Consider the following 15,627-nt stretch of genomic DNA (forward strand, 5'->3'; position numbering starts at 1 on the left):
GTAAGACACATATAAATAGAGAGCCTCTAATGCTAGAAGTAAGGCACCTCAAAATATAGATGGACGACCCTCTAATGCTAAAAGCATGGAACCTAGAAATATATGTCAAAGAACTTCTAATGCTAGAAGTGTGGGAGGTAAAGAGAGAGGTCAAAGAACTTCTAATGTTAGAGGTGTGGGAGCTATAAAGAGAGGTCAAAGAACGTCTAATGCTTGAGTAAGGGAGCTGAAAAGAGAGGTCAAAGAACTTCTAATGCTAGAGGTGTGGAAGCTAAAAAGAATTCAACGAACTTCTAATGCTAGAGGTGTGGGAGCTAAAAGGAGGTCAAAGAACTTCTAATGCTAGAGGTGTGGGGGCTAAAAAGAGATCAAAGAACTTTTAATGCTAGAGGTGTGGGAGCTAAAAAGAGGTCAAAGAACTTCTAATGCTGGAGGTATGGCAGCTAAAATAAAGTCAAAGAACTTCTAATGCTAGAGGTGTGGGAGCTAAAAAGAGGTCAAAGGATTTCTAATGCTAGAGTTGTGGGAGCTAAAAAGAGGTCAAAGAACTTCTAATGCTAGAGGTGTGAGAGCTAAAAAGAGGTCAGAGAACTTCTAATGCTAGAGATGTGGGAGCTAAAAAGAGGTCAAAGAACTTCTAATGCTAGAGGTGTGGGGGCTAAAAAGAGATCAAAGAACTTCTAATGCTAGAGGTGTGGGAGCTAAAAAGAGGTCAAAGAACTTCTAATGCTGGAGGTATGGCAGCTAAAATAAAGTCAAAGAACTTCTAATGCTAGAGGTGTGGGAGCTAAAAAGAGGTCAAATAATTTCTAATGCTAGAGGTGTGGGAGCTAAAAAGAGGTCAAAGAACTTCTAATGCTAGAGGTGTGGGAGCTAAAAAGAGGTCAAAGAACTTCTAATGCTAGAGGTGTGGGAGCTAAAAAGAGGTCAAATAATTTCTAATGCTAGAGGTGTGGGAGCTAAAAAGAGGTCAAAGAACTTCTAATGCTAGAGGTGTGGGAGCTAAAAAGATGTCAGAGAACTTCTAATGCTAGAGATGTGGGAGCTAAAAAGAGGTCAAAGAACTTCTAATGCTAGAGGTGTGGGAGCTAAAAAGAGGTCAAAGAACTTCTAATGCAAGGGGTGTGGGAGCTAAAAAGAGGTCAAAGAACTTCTAATGCTAGAGATGTGGGAGCTAAAAAGAGGTCAAAGAACTTCTAATGCTAGAGGTGTGGGAGCTAAAAAGAGGTCAAAGAACTTCTAATGCAAGGGGTGTGGGAGCTAAAAAGAGGTCAAAGATCTTCTAATGCAAGGGGTGTGGGAGCTAAAAAGAGGTCAGAGAACTTCTAATGCAAGGGGTGTGGGAGCTAAAAAGAGGTCAGAGAACTTCTAATGCAAGGGGTGTGGGAGCTAAAAACAGGTAAAAAAAAACTTCTAATGCAAGTGGTGGGGGAGCTAAAAAGAGGTCAAAGAACTTGTAATGCAAGGGGTGGGAGACCTAAAAGGAGGTCAAAGAACTTCTAATGCAAGGGGTGTGTGAGCTAAAAACAGGTCAAAGAACTTCTAATGCAAGGGGTGTGGGAGCTAAAAAGAGGTCAGAGAACTTCTAATGCAAGGGATGTGGGAGCTAGAAAGAGGTCAAAGAACTTCTTATGCAAGGGGGGTGGGAGCTAAAAACAGGTCAAAAAACTTCTAATGCAAGTGGTGGGGGAGCTAAAAAGAGGTCAAAGAACTTGTAATGCAAGGGGTGGGAGACCTAAAAAGAGGTCAAAGAACTTCTAATGCAAGGGGTGGGGGAGCTAAAAAGAGGTCAAAGAACTTCTAATGCAAGGGGTAGGAGAGCTAAAAAAAAAGGTCAAAGAACTTCTAATGCAAGGGGTAGGGGAGCTAAAAAGAGGTCAAAGGACTTCTAATGCAGGGGTGGGGGAGCTAAAAAGAGGTCAAAGAACTTCTAATGCAAGGGGTGATGAAGCTAAAAAGATGTCAAAGAACTTCTAATGCAAGGGGTGGGGAAGCTAAAAAGAGATCAAAGAACTTCTAATGCAAGGGGTGGGGAAGCTAAAAAGAGGTCAAAGAACTTCTAATGCAAGGGGTGTGGGAGCTAAAAAAGAGGTCAAAGAACTTCTAATGCAAGAGGTGTGGGAGCCAAAAAGAGGTCAAAGAACTTCTAATGCAAGGGGTGTGGGAGCTAAAAAGAGGTCAAAGAACTTCTAATGCAAGGGGTGTGGGAGCTAAAAAGAGGTCAAAGAACTTGTAATGCAAGGGGTGGGGGAGCTAAAAAGAGGTCAAAGAACTTCTCATGCAAGGGGTGTGGGAGCTAAAAAGAGGTCAAAGAACTTCTAATGCAAGGGGTGTGGGAGCTAAAAAAGAGGTCAAAGAACTTCTAATGCAAGGGGTGTGGGAGCCAAAAAGAGGTCAAAGAACTTCTAATGCAAGGGGTGTGGGAGCTAAAAAGAGGTCAAAGAACTTCTAATGCAAGGGGTGTGGGAGCTAAAAAGAGGTCAAAGAACTTCTAATGTAAGGGGTGGGGGAGCTAAAAAGAGGTCAAAGAACTTCTAATGCAAGGGGTGGGGGAGCTAAAAAGAGGTCAAAGAACTTCTAATGCAAGGGGTGTGGGAGCTAAAAAGAGGTCAAAGAACTTCTAATGAAAGGGGTGTGGGAGCTAAAAGGAGGTCAAAGAACTTCTAATGTAAGGGGTGGGGAGCTAAAAAGAGGTCAAAGAACTTCTAATGCAAGGGGTGTGGGAGCTAAAAAGAGGTCAAAGAACTTCTAATGCAAGGGGTGGGCGAGCTAAAAAAAAGGTCAAAGAACTTCTAATGCAAGAGGTGGGGGAGCTAAAAAGAGGTCAAAGAACTTCTAATGCAAGGGGTGGGGGAGCTAAAAAGAGGTCAAAGAACTTCTAATGCAAGGGGTGGGGGAGCTAAAAAGAGGTCAAAGAACTTCTAATGAAAGGGGTGTGGGAGCTAAAAGGAGGTCAAAGAACTTCTAATGTAAGGGGTGGGGAGCTAAAAAGAGGTCAAAGAACTTCTAATGCAAGGGGTGTGGGAGCTAAAAAGAGGTCAAAGAACTTCTAATGCAAGGGGTGGGCGAGCTAAAAAAAAAGGTCAAAGAACTTCTAATGCAAGAGGTGGGGGAGCTAAAAAGAGGTCAAAGAACTTCTAATGCAAGGGGTGGGGGAGCTAAAAAGAGGTCAAAGAACTTCTAATGCAAGAGGTGGGGGAGCTAAAAAGAGGTCAAAGAACTTCTAATGCAAGAGGTGGGGGAGCTAAAAAGAGGTCAAAGAACTTCTAGTGCATGGGGTGGGGGATAGATGTCGCCAGCGAGGCTTTGGGGAAGGCGCGGCGGCGTCTGTGTTTTTTCTGATGCGTAAACTTAATTAAATACAAGTAAAAACAGGGCATTAAATACGTATTATAAATACTAAACTCTTTCTTATCTTGACAGCACAAATGAAATCTTACAAGTTCCAACATGTAACTAAGCGCTCCCGAAACACGATTTAACCTTTTAATTTTGCTTGGAGGATATCCTCGCAAGTAAAAGGTAGAAGTGCAAGGTAATTCTCTGAAGCAAAAGGTAGACGTATAAGCAAATCTTTTTATGAATACCTCCCATTGTCCTGCTACCTAGAGCATTGTCATAGGCCTTTCCTTTGCCATTCATGAGCGATCTTCAACCCTTTAAAGGTCCCACTAATAGTAATTAGAGACCTCGAAAAGCTATTATCAACATTCAATTAGCATGTTTTTGAAGATTGTACCTTGACTAAGGCACGAAGTGATAATCAACTACAATTTGCAAAGAAGCAATTATTAGCGTGAGTAAACCTTATTCAGACTAGAGCAGTTTTAATCACAACAACTATACGTAACTGTTACGAGGGTTCCTTACTTAAAATGTGGGTAACAGAACTGTTATATTGTGTTAAAATAAAAATCGTGTATATTTGTGTTGTATGTAGCAACAGGCCATCTGTGGATCCATTTGAAATATGGGCTCACAGGACATGCGGTGCAGGGAAGTGGCTTTTTTCAATTTATTTTAGTTATTGTTTTTAACTATACTCACTCTACTAGTGTCCTTAAAACGTCATTACAGATTTTTTCAATGCATTTCAGTTTATATTCATTAGTGAACTATTATCATTATGATTTAGGCATACCTTAAGCAGTTCACAAGGAAGCTGTGAGGAATGACGACATTGACATAGCTCTTGTGTGTGCAACGTGTAACGCTAGTACGGCGTATGTAAGTTTTGTTTGTATAGTAGTTAGTATATTTTTGTATTTCTCATTATATCCTCCATTTCGTAAGTGTAAGTCTGTCATGCAAGGGAGAACAAAATAAATCTGTAAACTTATTGTAGAATGTAAGATCCATTATGAGAAAAGATAAGAACCTAAAAAGTTAAAAAAAAACATTTGTTTACACGATAGAAAACTATATTAATCCTTCGTTTTCAGTAGATAGGCCTAATATGTATATAATATAACGAATAAAGGAATTGATGGATGACGTATAAAGGAATTGATGGATGACGTAAGACAAAACAAATGAAATATCAAATATCATGCAAAATATAATCCGGTATTTTGTTTCATTTTTTCATTATATATCCACATTTATATCGATTCTTTCTATTTGAAGCGTTCCGTCACCGAGATGCGAGTAGCAGAGAGCATAAGACTGCCATCAGCTACCGAAGAGTACATGGTGCATGTAGACAATTAGAACCCATAAGGGAAATTTGAAACATTTATAATTATGTCAGAATATACCATATTTAATGTCATTGCCCCCCCCCCCCCCCCCGCCTCCCCACCTTGAAATTTGTCCCCCTCATAAAGTGTCAGCATCTGGTTCGCCATTATTCCTACTGAAATTCAAACACACACACACACACAACCACACACACACACACATATATATATATATATATATATATATATATATATATATATATATATATATATATATATATATATATATATATATATATATATATACATATATATATATATGCCTATACATATATTACTAGGACAAGGCTGTACCCAAAGAGGCTAGCGAGCGATTAAACAGATTCTGGCCTTACCAATATAATTTTTATACCTAAAAAATCCGCTCGCTGTCGATCGATAGCCTTCAGAGGATTGATTGCTATCGTCCGATAGCCTTCAGAGGATTGATTGATTGATTGATTACGAGTTATCTGGCATCCTGACATCTAAGGTTATTGACGCCGGAGGTGGGAAGTATGAAAGAAATGTAAACACAAATTTTTATCCACTTAAAGTTACCAGCGATACAGAGGATGTTCTGTTTGTGTGTGTGTGTACATATATATATATATATATATATATATATATATATATATATATATATATATATATATATATATATATATATATATATATATATATATATAAGTCCTCTGAAGAAGTATCACGAAACTAGTCAGGACTTAATCGTATATTTCGTATCTTCATTTTCCCCGTGGTTCTTCTGCATCTGAGCATCACGTTTTCCAGTGATTTTTACCTCCCCCCCCCCACACACACACACATATATGTATACACACACACACACACACACACGTGTGTGTATGTGTTTGTGTAGATTATAACAGTCAAGTAATGAAGCTTCTATTGAAGCATCTGGCTTAAAGTAAAAAATGGAATCTTTACATGGTTTGTCACAGAGAAATTGTTCGTGCAAACAAATAGTCTATCAGACCACCTTCAAGAGAAAAGTAGTCTATATCTATTTTTAGAACATTAGATCCAATCAGTTACAAAAACAAAGCAATTATGAGAACTGAAAGAATATATGAGAACTTGTGTGATGAAGCACAAAAGTTTACAAGAGAACTTGGGACTAACTCGCAGCAAGAGAATAAAACAAACATCAAGCAGACTGGAAGAGTATATACCTCACAACCAGTACACCTGGGAGGCAACAAGGGCAATTGGCATCTTATCAGAACATTAACCTAAAACAACATTAAAGGACAGAGTTGTATTTGCCAGTAATAGATAAGTTCACTAATGAATTTGACATCGGGTTCAACAGTAACATAAATTTATTTCAGTCGCTCTCTGCATTTGAGTGTCAATAAAAGCAGTTCCTTGATGAGAAAAAACTCAGTTCGCAAAGCACTACACTGCACACATTAATACAGTTCTCTTGGTTCCACAGATTCATTTTGCAAAGGTGATCTTAAAACAAAAGAACTTAATCGATGGGTACAATGATTTGGAGGAAAAAAAAAAAAAACCTTACCCGTTGCCTTCTCCGAGTTGCTAGTTATCTTTAAAATCTCGTTAATCATTCCAGTCATTACGGCAAGTGACGAGCGATTGTTGATGGCCACAGAAAAACATATGGTTAAATAATTTGATTTGGAAGAGCTAGTGAACGATTTTCGTAACACGAGACATTGGTGTAATTCTATATAGAAATGTAATCCAAAAAAAAAAAACTATATTATTTCATTTCTATTATGATACTTCACATTATTCGTTTATATTATTTCAGTTTTATTATGATACTTAGATCATCCACATTATTCTTTTATATTATTTCATTTTAACTGACCCCATAACTAAATTATATATATATATATATATATATATATATATATATATATATATATATATATATATATATATATATATATATATATATATATATATATATATATATATATTCATCAAACTGTAAAAATGACGGGAAAAAAATACGTGCATCCTTTTCAAATGTGTAACCGCAAATAAACTTATAGAAAATTTATCGGAAATATTGTTTCTTGGAACTTGTCTGACTCTATACTTAGCTACCAGTACTGATGAGATAAATAAACAGCAGTGGGAGCGTATATTTTTTTGCTGAAATGCATTGTTCACGTGGCCTCAAAAAGCACAAAGAATAGGCCTAACCCCAAAATAAAAATCAGGCTCGCTTCGCATGCCAAACCATTTCTGCCCCCACCCCCACAAAAAAGCCGAATCTGAAATTAAACCCCCCCCCCCCCCAGTTGAACTTCCGGGCGAAGAAGCTTTGTTTGTTGGAATCTAATTCAAACTAGTGTCACGTAAGAAACTAAAGACAAATGATGAAAAATAAAGCAACGTCACTGCAAGCAAAATTTGTTTAATGTTCACCCTCTATATAGCTCGGGAGGTGTATCTACAGACAGACTTTGAAGAATAAAAAACTGTCCCGTGTCTATGGAATTAGGGAATTGTTCTAGTTAACAAAAAAAATTATTGTTGACAAAATACTTTAACTAGCCATGCACTGATTTAATACAAGTTTTGTCTGCGTCAGTTCACAGACTTTAGATTCATACTTACTAATTTTCTTAAGATCTCATTTCTCCCTGTATGTAAGTAATAAGGTTGAGATACAATGCAATTACGTTTTTTTTTTTACGCAAACCATTTGGTCTGGAACTTACTATTTTAGCCAAGAAAAAAGAACGATGAAAACGATTAAGAAATACGTGAAATAGTTGGTAGCCTATACATAAACACACTAAAATAACTACTTAAAATCTCATGTTCTTATAAATGACACAAGGTCTGTATACTGTAGACTACGTTACTAATTGAATATCCCAACGCATTTTACAGACAACAAAGACCAGTAATGCAAACCAATGTAAATTCACATCTTAAAAGGTTACTGAAAGAGGAAAAAAACCGTTACGTAATTCTAGGCTGGCTACGAAATGGCTGTCACGAAATGACTATGGTCGAATTCATCCGCTAGTTCTGATCGTTCCGAAACGACTAAAAATATAAGGTTGCGATATAACCACGTAATGAGACAGTTGTATCCATAGAATCTAAGGAGTTTGCCCGATGAAGGGATAAATTGCAGTATTCACAGATTATCCCACCAACGTAAGTGAATACCAACAATTCCTGTATGTGAAAAGAATGAATTGAGGTAACATTATCCTACGCCTGACTGACATACGGATATTATCGGATAAGTGTTACCAGATGATACAAATATTGGCGTGGGGTGTGTAAGAATACTTGTGGCCAACGGTATTTGTTTAAAAGAGCACGCTCTCCATTTACTCCAAAATTATGCAGTCCTGCAGCCCTCATCTTATAGTTCTGTAATTGGGAGGTTCTTTAAATGCTGGGAAAGAAAAAAATAGCAAGATATGTTGCAGGAGGGGTAGGGGTTGGTGGAGGAGGTACTAAGCGAACATGAACCGACATAGTCAACATAGTCAACCAAAAGCGTCACTATTTATGAAATTTATATTCTATATTTGATATAAATTATATTATAAGTGTTTTTTAAAGAAACTATTGTGGAAATTACTAGTTTTCCCAGACGACGTTTAGCTACACTAACGCCATCTATTGACCACTGCCTAAGGATGCCTGCCAATTTCCCGCCAATGAAAACACGCTGTAAAAATAGGCTTCTCGTAAAAAGTTTCTTTAAAAAAAATAAGATTTATTGTCAAGTATTACCAAAAAATATATAAATTCACAAATAGTGACACTTGAGTAATTGGTCCATTTTTAATTTAGCATATATTTTAATATATACTAAATGTCGGCTGACGTCAAGAATTTCTCTTTGATTGACATGTTGACGATCGGTTACAGGTCGCTTAGTACCTCCTCCACCCCCTCCCCCCGCTACATATGTTGTTATATTGACTTTACCCACCATTTAAAGAACCTCCTAATTACTGAAAAAGAGGATAACTGCAGAACTGCACAATTTTATAGTAAATGGAGAACGTGCTCTTGTAAACAAATACCTGGCCAACAGTACATACAAACATAATGCATATGTATAGGCCTAATATACGGTTTCATTGTAGTGTAACAGCAACCAATTCGGCAACTTAAAGTTACCCGAATTGGTTGATCTGTTTGTTTCCGATTGAAATGAACATCAAATTCGGTTAAATCACGTTATTTACTATAGGAAAACGTATTTTCTCTTCGAAATCTCACCCTGTAATACAATACAAAAATACCTAATATACTTTAAAAAGAAAAAAAAAAACAGACAATCCCTTAGCATTCATAAAATTACTGTACCCTATACAAAACCGCCCTTACCCTCTAAATAGTGTATCTGCACTTATACAGTAACACTGTACTAATAAACAATAAGTAATACACACAATTCCTTACCTGTATTTCTGTGGTTGGGTTGCACAATGCCGTCAGAAGTCTCCCTTACGAATTCCAGATATTGCACAGTAAACTAAAGAGGTGGGGGGGGGGGGGATGACAATATACAAAAAAACACCACCGAAATCGGATTTTTGTATCGTAAACAAATAAGGTAAACTCATTCTAATTTCTTAGCAGTACTGCGCTAAACTGACTGTACTGACAGTACACCTAACGGGTATAACGCACTACTCGGCGGAGTTATTGCTCTCCGCGTCAGCAGTTAGTTCGTTCTGTCAATGGACCAATTATGTGACATGCCACGGCTCGAAATTTAGATGAAGATTGTTATAGTACCTTTTGGATTTGGGAGCCCGTTCTTAACTGAATGGACCAGTACCTCCTGTAGTTAAACCTTTTTCAAAATATTTAAGGGGCGAATCTTCTTTCGTTCGTTTTCCTTTAACGAACACTAGGTGGTAGATTATACGTTCCATGCATAAATAGTTATTGAATTGCCTTTGGAACTTTTCATGTCCCTAGAAATGTCATTATCTCTCTCTCTCTCTCTCTCTCTCTCTCTCTCTCTCTCTCTCTCTCTCTCTCTCTCTCTCTCCTCTCTCTCTCTCTCTCTCTCTCTGTAGGCTAGAGATTTTTGTCGTCCAACTTGCTGAATGGTGATCAGATCATTGATTTAAATGTTATAAATGCGATTATAAGCACACCAAATTTTTGGAGAAACTTTTCTTGGCAAGGTTAAAAGCTGCCTATAATTTAATCTGAATGTTTATCTAAAAATGAACATTTTCCATAGGCACATTATCAGTCCGTCATTATTATTATTATTATTATTATTATTTAAGCTATAAGCCCAAGGGCTCCAACAGGGAAAAATAACTCGGTGAGGAAAGGAAATAAATAAATTATAAAAGAAATGGATGAACAATGAATATGGAATATTTTAAAAACACTAACAACATTGAAATACATCTTTCAAAAATAAATTACTAAGACTTGTGACAGACTGTTAAACATAAACAAATTTGTTGCAAGTTTGAAGTTTTAACTTTGGAAGTTCCACCTATTCAACTGCCAGTAAGGAAGATCATTCCACAACTTGATCACAGCTGGAATAAAACCTCTAGAACACTGTGTAGTAATGACCCTTATGATGGAGAAGGCTTAACTATTAGAATTAACTGCATACCTAGTATTCCGAGCTGGATGGTAGGCTACTGCCTGGGAAGATCTGGATCAAAGGATGATCAGAATTGTGAAAAATTTTATGCAATGTGCATAAAGAACGAGCTGAATGACGTTGTCAGAGATTCATATATGGATCAGGGATGATAAATTTGATAGATCGTAAGCTCTTGTCCAACAAATTAAAATGAGATTCAGCAGCTGCCTTCACCAGAAGGGAGAATGATACTCGTAATAAGATCAAAAGAAAGAATGAACACACTTCTTCAAAATAGATTGATCACCAAAAATTGTAAGTGTTATAAAGTTGAAGAAACATCATCAATGCTGAGACCTTGATGTTGAGGAGCCACGATCCTCGACCCACATACAATCATACTTTGACATTTGTTAGGGCTCAACTTAACGCCCAATAATTTTCACCATGCACTAATTTTAGCTTGATCTCTATTAAGGGATTTATCAACCCCAGATGTACATTTAGTAGATGGAATTGATGCAAAGAGCGTAGCATCATCTGCATATGCAACAAGCTTTCTTTCTAAGTCAAACCACATACAGTATCATGTGTATATAGTATGAAATGTAATGGGATAGGAACACTATCCTGAGGAACATCAGATATCACATTCTTATAATCGCTATAGTGCTCAACATCAACAACTCTACAATCTATTGCTTAAAAATTCAAAAATGGTGCTAAGAAAAGACCCACATAATCTCAACTGTTTGTGTTTAAAAATAAGGGACTCGTGATTAACATGGTCTAAGGCAGCACTAAAATCGAGGCTCATACAAATTTTCTTACCACAATTAAGAGTTGTCTGTACAGTATTGAAGATTGTAAGGACATCACATGCTCCAAGGCCTTCCGAAAGTATTGAAAACTAGGGAATAGATGATTACCGGTATTCTGCAAACCTATTTAGACATTTTGCCATGAAACGTTCAAAACTTTTAGATAATATGGGAGTTATGGAAATTGGGTGGTAATCAAGTGGACTAGAGCTACCACAAACGCATTTACATAATGGAGTAACATTACCATTTCTCCAATAACTGCTAAAAGAAATTGCTAACTTTCGAAAAATAACAAGTAGCTTAGGAGCCAAGAAATCAGAAGTCTATATAAAAAGCAAAGGAAATATAACATTTGGGTCTACACCATAACATTTAGGTCCATGAGTGTTAATTTCACGGGAACGAAAAACTAGTTAGTTTTGCCATAGGAAAAAAAAGGAATGATGAAGGAGTTTCTGATTACTTTGCTTACTGTCAAACACATCAGCCAAAAGGATGGCCTTTTCTTTTGGACAGTGAATGGCAGAGCCACTTGGTTAAAGTAAAGGAGAAACACGAAAGAGTGCAAATTTAAAGGAAGCCGAAAGAGTGCAAAATTAAGGGAAGCCCACCACTCATAATCCTAAGTTGTACAAGAAAGGGTTTCTTTTATGATTAGATTATATTCCTTTTCAGTTGAAGCATAAACTCTCTGAGCAACAGCTCTTAGTTAAGTCAAATTTGATGTTACCCTTCCAAAGATGATAGACCTGCTTTTCCAATTAAGTATGTCTACAACCATAATTGAACTACAGTTTGTCTTTCAATCAATACTTCAGCACAGGAGAAGGGATACGTACACCTACCAATTGTGTTGAGCTGATTCTCATGAAAAAAAAATACGCTCAACACTATTATACAATTGTAATCAATTCAGTTCCAAAAGATCACTCGATCTGCCATTCCAGCCTGCTTGAGATTTTATATAAATCTTACATGAGTATTACACATCAGGGACAGGCATCTCAGTTTTCTGAGAAGTGGCGAAAGCACAGAGGTTGATCCCAAAATTCACGGAAGAAGTTCCTAACGAGTTCTTCGAGCATTTTGAAATGGTCGCGTCGACGATGGAATGGCCAGAAGATAGAAGGCCTGTGTTACTGCAGAGTGTCCGTATTGGAAAAGGACGCAGTGCATATCTTGCCTTGTCTCAGGACCAGAGGAAGGAGTATCAAGAAATTAAGAGGAGTGTGCTGTATATCAGATGGTCCCTGAATACTAAAATGAAAGTTTTCGAAATTTGCGCAAGGACAAGAAATACGACAATGTTTTAAGAGATGAATAGAGGCTGCCAAAGTGAGAGACATGGCCGATTTAGAAGAACTGATAGTGCTGGAACAATATTTACGAGGAATTCCTGAACATATTCGAACGGACTTGAGAGAGGTGAAGAAGCTTGATGGAGCCACTTCACTGAGTGGAGATTGTAATATTATCAGTCGTAAAGACCCCTTGGGTATGAAGTTTCAAACGTCGTTCCGACCCAGTGTCAAGTATTCGCCAAACCATGGAAACCAGTTCAGTAATAACTACGGGAACAAGTTCAATAGTTACAGTAGAAGTACCACTGGTACTATTCCAAAGCAAAATGTGATAGTACCACAACAACAATCCTCCAATTGTCCTCCTTCAGGTTTTGTTTAAGACTTACAAAAGATTAATATCATCTTTTATAAGTGTGGCAAAAAAGGCCATATCAGTAAGTTTTGTTGATCAAACTAACCGAAAGCAGTTGTTCAAGTGGTTACGGGTAATTCAACTTCACAGAATACGAGGATGAAGAATCCAACGAATAAGGTCGGCGAGGAAAATAAACCAGTTGACGTTTACATGACAAATAGGACAACCCCAAACAGCGTGGATGCCTTCAAACAGTATATTCATGAAGGTATGTTAGCCACTCTGGATAGGAGCGACCAGATCCCAGTTAAGATATTGCACTACACGGGATGTAATTATAGTGTGGTGAAGCGAGACTTACAACCGATGGTGGAAGTCTCTCACTGGAGATTCTTCATTCTGAAGGGAATAGGTGAGGAAGTTACCCCTATTTGCCATTTGGAACTGTCATGCAAGTTAGTGACAGGTCAATTTGATTTTGTAGTAAAGGATTCATTGGCTGTCCAAGAAGTAGAATTCCTACTGGGAAATGAGGTTGGTGGAGCGCTGTTTGTGCCTTGTCCCATTGTAACGGAGAAACCAGTGAAGTACAGTATAGTCCTGCAACTGAACTCGAGAAGGACCACCTGTATTTGTTTCCTAGTTGTGTGATGACTAGGAGTATGATGAAGTGGCTGCAGAAGAAGACAGAGAAACAGGAGTGATGAACTTGGAGGATTTATTTACGGAAGAGATTTCCCATGATAGTACACAAGAGGACAGCTCTCTCGAGAGCCCGAAAGAAGAGGAACGACATATGAATGAACAGGAAGACAAGGAAGCAATGGATTTGGAAGAAATAGAAAACTCAGCATTAGAAGTAGGGCAAGTGAGTTGGAAAAGGCTAATAGGATTGCAACGGAAGGATGCGATGTTAACGGATTTATTGTACAGTACCATGTAGTGGATGAGACGAAGGTGCAGCAGTTTCCCACCTGTTATTACCTCAAGGATGGATTGCTTACGAGTAAGCATAGACCCGCCAATATCCCTGGGAATGCCAAATGGGGCCTATGCCGTCAGATATTGATTCCTGCACCGCTGAGAAGACAGGTGATCGCCGTAGCGCATGAGACAGGACACATGGGAATAAGAAAGACGATGGAGAAGATTACGAGACATTTTTTTGGTCTGGTATGCATAAGGATGTGAGCCAGTTTTGCCATGCATGTCACGTTTGTCAGATGGCTGGAAAGCTTAACGAGTACATCAAGGAGACTCCTTTACACCCGATAAAAGCACGAGTACCACCCTTCAGCAAGGTGATGATCGACATAGTGGGGCTGTTACCGAGAACGAAGAAAGGCCACCAATGTATGTCAAGTGACAAGATACCCAGAAGCCATATTCATCAGGAACATCAGTGACAAACACTTTTTACCAAGTTTGGCATTCCGGGAATTGTTCAGTGACCGAGGAAAAAATTTCACTTCAAAATTGTTTCAGGATGCAACGAAACTGTTGGATGTGAGACAACAACTGTCTACTGCATATCACCCAGAGACCTAAGGTGCATTACAGAGATTTCATCAAACTCTAAAGAGTATGCTAACAAAGTAACAATAGAAAGATCGAGAGGAAACCAATGGAGAATGTCATGAACTTGAGGAAAAGGATCGGCAAGATAAGAAAATTTTCCCTCGAAAACCTGAAAACGAGTTAGGGAAAAATGAAGAAAAGGTTTGATATAAAAAGTAAGAACAAACAGTTTGCAGTAGGACAAGTGTTGGTTTTCTTACCAATAAGATTACCTCTCACCAACAAGCTCCAAGGACCATTCTGGATTTTGGAGATGAGGAGTGACCTGACCGACGTTATCAAAACACCAGGAAGAGGGAAAAGCCAAAGGTAGGTACACGTTTACTTGTTGAAACCATACTCTAGTGAAAACGAGACCGAACTTTACAATTTGTATGGCGCAAACCATTCCATTCACCAGCCACTGAGCATTTCCTAATGTGAAAAATGCTTTATAACATTGGTTGTGTTAAATTTGAAAGTGAAGTGAAGTGTAAAGTACAGTTTATATTGTAAATTTAATTTCTTTGTAACTGGCCGTGCGTGATTTGGTCAAGCGGTGAAGTGCTTTTTTCTTTTTGCTTAACCATCCTGTAACCTTGTGCGTGCCCAAAGGTCATAAGAGTAACAGTTACGTACGAGTAGGTGTAATTATTGTTTATTTTCTAGTGCCAAAGTGTTGTTTATTTCATTGTCAAAATTGAATAATTTCATACAGCAAAATAATTTCGTGGAAAAAAAGTGATAGTATTATTCTTGAAGTGTTATTTTTTCATTAGTCTGTCAAGTTCAGATTTAAATTTAGATTTATATTTTGGTACTTTTCTGTTACTTTTTATATATATATTTTTGTAAAGTATTATTTCCATAACCAATGATTATTTCATTGCCATGCTCATAACCCTGACTTAGATCTAAACTAAGAGGTTGATTTAAGAATAGATCCTGTTAAAAAGTAAATTAATCACCCATTCTTGTTTTTAAAGAAAAGTAGAGACCTTTATATATTCAGTATGTTTATATACTGTACTGTAGTTTGGTGGTTGGGCATTATTCTCAAGAGCTCGGAGGTATTTTCATGCGCATAAGATTTACGTAACAAAGCGAGTTTGGGAGTTTACATAATTCACTCTTAATACTCGTCAATATTGTATTAAACGTAATACTTGAAATACCAGAATAAAATGTACAATAATAACTTATGAAATTACTAACTTATTTCTCTGTTAAGTTAATACAGTTCATTCAAATTAACACTAAGGTTGGGCAA

General features: G+C 37.5%; 1 protein-coding gene across 2 annotated transcripts in view; it reads right to left on the reverse strand.

Moving 5' to 3' along the window:
- The window catches only part of LOC137620707 (cadherin-86C-like), a 349,290-nt gene extending 340,046 nt beyond the window's left edge, over positions 1-9,244 (reverse strand). For both annotated transcript variants that reach the window (XM_068351059.1, XM_068351057.1), the window contains exon 1: positions 9,156-9,244. The gene's annotated coding sequence lies outside the window, so the exon portion shown is untranslated. The remainder of the gene's footprint in view (positions 1-9,155) is intronic.
- Positions 9,245-15,627: the final 6,383 nt, after the last annotated feature.

This window comes from Palaemon carinicauda, chromosome 27, assembly GCF_036898095.1.
Source record: "Palaemon carinicauda isolate YSFRI2023 chromosome 27, ASM3689809v2, whole genome shotgun sequence".
Classification (NCBI taxonomy): Eukaryota; Metazoa; Arthropoda; class Malacostraca; order Decapoda; family Palaemonidae; genus Palaemon; species Palaemon carinicauda.